Below are 4,397 nucleotides of genomic sequence, written 5' to 3' on the forward strand. Positions count from 1 at the left end.
TTCAAACTGGTAAGTTCTCGTTTAATCTTACTATTAAATATACCCCAAAATTCATTTTTAATTATGGTTTAATAACAGCAAAAAAACATACTTAAATTTTGGAAAAACGCTACTATACCAACATTTAAAATGTGGATCAGTAATATGTTGGACACAGCCCACCTGGAATAAATGAGACTCCTCCTAATAGACAAACAAGACCAATTCTTAACGAGTGGGTCTCCATTTATTGATTTCTTGTATTCATGTATCGAAAAATTAAAAGTTTCAGGTATGGGTGAAAGATGATCAACAATATAAAAAATCATCCCCTTGTGGCGAGTGGATAATCTCCCTCCTGCTTCACTTTCCTACTTATTTCTATTCCTCACTATCTCTTTTTCTCTCTTTTTTTCCACACACTAGACTTTCCTCCATTCTTTACTATCTCTTTCTTTCTTATCTCTCTCTTAAAAAAAAGGAAGTTGTACAGAGAATGTATTATGTTAACATAATTTTGGGAACCTGTAAAAAGGTACCACTGTATTGTACTTCTAATAACTAAAATTTAAAAAAATCCATGTTCCTGTCCAGCTATTTCTTAAACAATGGACTACCTCCTTTGGCAGCTTGTTCCATACAACCACTATGTGAAAAAGTTACCCCTCGGATTCCTTTAAAATCTTTTCCCCTCCACCTTGAACCCATGTCCATTGGTCCTCGATTCACCTACTCTGGGTAAAAGACTCTGCATCTACCCAATCTATTCCTCTTATGATTTTGTACACCTCTATAATATCATCCCTCATCCTCCAACACTCCATAGAATAGAGACCCAGCCTACTCAACCTCTCCCTGTAGCTCACACCGTCGAGTCCTGGCAACATCCTCGTAAAGTCCTGGCAACATCCTCAGCTGAAGTCCCTAAAGTGATGAGTAAAGTGATGATCAACTCCAAACATTTCATGTTCTTGTTATTTTCTTTTATTTATGTATCTAATTTCATATGAAAACATGCAGTTCAGCAGAAAAAATAAAAAATAAGCTGCAGACAATGAGTTAAACAACATCTGCTTTACAAAATCTGATTGTGCAAGTCCTTAAGTATCGGCCCCTCCCCCACCACATTGCTTCCTGTTTCTTCTCCCCTCCCCATGCCCCCTTCGTGCTCCACAATATCAGCGCATCCCTCCCCCTCCCACACTCCCCTCTTCTCCTTCACTCATCACATCCTCAACCCCTTCTCCCCTTTCCCAAACATGAATCCTGCCTTCCTCTCCCACTGCTGCATGCCACCCAATCAAGTGTCTCATACCCTGACATTTTCCCACTGTCATGTCCTATCCTGCCCCCCCCCCACTCGCCTCACCCCCCTCAGTCCCAACCAGTTTCTTCCACAGCATCCCCAGTGCATTTCCAAGTTTATCTCCTGTAATGAGCATTTGCAGTGAAGTAACCTCGGATTGCCGAGTGAGTGAGTGAAAGACAGGGAGACTCCATTTGTCAACGTCAACAGCTGCATGGCGATCTCTTGAGTGAATGTGGCGTGTGTGTTGGCTGGTCATTGTTGCACCAGTAATATACACAGGGAAGTTAGATATTGTGTGTGGCAAGGTGCAGCACAGATGGTGATCTGCAGGGACAGCAAACTAAATAACAGACAGTCTGTCCTTAACCACAGAGATGGACCCTCATGGACAGGGGGTCTGCATCTTCGAGGATTGGTGGTCTGTGCAGAGATGGACCCTCATGGACAGGTGGTCTTTCATTAGTGGTCCAGGTCAACTCTAAGGGATACACAGTCTGAATACCAGTTGTGGGCTGAAGAGAGGTTCCGTACTTGGGCTCAGGTTTCAGATAAAGAGTACCCTGTTAGGTGTAGTTTGGTGATACAGCATGGAAACAAACCCTTCAGCCCACCGACACTGCGCCAACCAGCGATCCCTGCACATCAACACTTCTCTACACACACTAGGGGCAATTTTTTACATTTACAATTATCCTACAAACCTGTACATCATTAGTTTGGTAGGAAACCGAAGATGTCGGTGAAAACCCACGCAGGTCACGGGGAGAACATACAAACTGCCTCCGTTGCTGCTGCCGTTTCGTATGGGCTTTTGGGGGGGGGGGCTCCGGACTCCAGCCCTTCCCCTGGATCCACGTGGAAGACCTGGCTGGGATTTAGCTGCACGCGCTTGAGGGGGTGCAGAGGGAGGGGGAGTGAGAGGAGGGGGGAGAGTGCAAGGGGAAGGGGGGGAGGTTGGGAGGGGTGGAAGGGGTGCTGAACGGCGTTGCCCCATCTTGCTGCACACAGGGGGAGTTTGCGGAGGCACTGGCGGGGAGCCTGGGGGCGTGGAGCCCAGCTGCGGGTGCCGGCTGCATTGGTGCAGGCTGCACTGTGGCCAGAGCGGGCATTGTTGCTGCTGCAGGACCAGTGGGTGGAACCTCGCCGTACACTGGACAGCGGCTACCGGTACTGATTCCCCCGGCCACAGGCGGCCATCGACAACCTCCTCCACTGACTCCCAGGCTCACGGGTCAGGGGTCAACCTCTCCTCTACTGACCCCCAGCCTGGGGTCAGAACCAGCCTGCACCACCTCTGCAGTGAACTCTGGAATGGGGTCACAGTGTGGGGTCGGGGGTCAGAGTGTATGAGTCTGGTCAGAAGGCCACACCAGCACTTCCCCATGCTCAGCCCCGTCCTGCGCTGACCTCAGGGTCAGGGGTCAGATGAGGAGGGTTAGAGGGCGGGGGGTCAGATTTAATGGCTTCCCAGAGATCACGACCACCCTAGTGTCCTGACCTAGGCCAGGGTCAGACGTGAGGGGCTGGGGGTCAACGTTAGATGGCGGGGCTTCCCTGACTTGCCTCGGACGAGGGGTGAGGTCAGGGGTCAGTCTGAATATAAAAGGTATGGGGTCAGCAGGTGTTGCAGTGAGTTTGGGACGGTGGTTTTAGGGTTGAGGGTCGCTGCCGGGGAGAGAGGTCAGTGCGGGGGAGGGGCAGTTGTAACCGGTTCCACTGAGGAATGAAGGCCATTCACCCATCAGCCGTCTCCTGTCTCTTTCACACTCACTCCGCCAAGCCGACCGTACTCTTCAAAGCTGAGCAACCATTTCTTAACAAGAAACACCAAATGCAAAGTCCATGCTGATTCCATGGAAAGGTCATGAGAAATAGCTGAATTAGTCCATTCGGCCCATCAAGGCCTCCATGACTTGGCCTCCATGGCCGTCTGTGGCAATGAGTCCCACAGATTCACCACCCTCTGACTAAATAAATTCCTCCTCATCTCCTTCCTAAAGGAACGTCCTTTCACTATCTCCCACTAGTGGAAACATTGTGAAAGTGGCCTGTCACAAAGTAATGTAAATTTATTAAAGATGGGTCAAACAAAGTTAGACACAAAAATCTGGAGTAACTCAGCTGGACAGGCAGTATCTATGGAGAGAAGGAATGGGGGATGTTTCGGGTCGAGACCCTTCCTCAGACAGTCGGGAGAGGGTCTCGACCTGAAACATCACCCATTCCAGAGTTGCTGCCTGTCCTGCTGGGTTCCTCCAGCAATTTGTGTGGATCTTCGGTGTAAACCAGCATCGACAGCTCACAATGCCCAGAGCAAACAAACATAATTGATGGTGCCCTCCCCTAATGGAGGGTTATGGTCTGAGCGCAGGTATATGGGACTAGGGGAGAATACGTGTTTGGCACGGACTAGAAGGGTCGAGATGGCCTGTTTCCGTGCTATAATTGTTATATGGTTATTATATGGTTATAATTCCCCATTTGATGGTGCCCTCCCCTAATTCCCCATTTGATGGTGCCCTCCCCTAATTCCCCATTTGATGGTGCCCTCCCCTAATTCCCCATTTGATGGTGCCCTCCCCTAATTCCCCATTTGATGGTGCCCTCCCCTAATTCCCCATTTGATGGTTCCCTCCCCTAATTCCCCATTTGATGGTGCCCTCCCCTAATTTCCCATTGTTGGGAAACAGGCCCTTCTGCCCTCCAAGTGCACGCTGACCACAGTTTTTGTAAATTACACTGTTGTACAGGAAATAGATAAGAAAGAGGGATAACCTAGTTAGCTTGAGTTAACGTACAAACACGTATGTCTTTGAGATGTAGGATGTCTCTGCCACACGGCATTGTTTCATTTTGTGACGAGTAGCTCCTCCAGGAGTGTCTGTCCAGTGCAATGAGCTCCCAGTTGCTTGATGTGATGTGGAATTTCTTCAGACTGTTCCTGGACAAAACGTACGCGGTCACAGGGAGAACATGCAAACTTCACAGACAGCACCTGAGGTCAGGATCGTACTCAAGTCTATGAGGCAGCAGCTCTACCAGCTGCACCAATGTGCCACCCTGTTAAAGGTAAGTAAATATGGGCACTGACGGGATTTGAACCTGTGAT

The 4,397-nt window shown here is 48.9% G+C and overlaps 1 pseudogene; it reads left to right on the forward strand.

Annotated features, from left to right (window-relative positions):
• Positions 1-2,110: 2,110 nt before the first annotated feature.
• Positions 2,111-2,504, forward strand: LOC116969988 (annotated as a pseudogene).
• Positions 2,505-4,397: the final 1,893 nt, after the last annotated feature.

The sequence above is a fragment of the Amblyraja radiata genome, unplaced genomic scaffold (genome assembly GCF_010909765.2).
Source record: "Amblyraja radiata isolate CabotCenter1 unplaced genomic scaffold, sAmbRad1.1.pri scaffold_465_ctg1, whole genome shotgun sequence".
NCBI lineage: Eukaryota > Metazoa > Chordata > Chondrichthyes > Rajiformes > Rajidae > Amblyraja > Amblyraja radiata.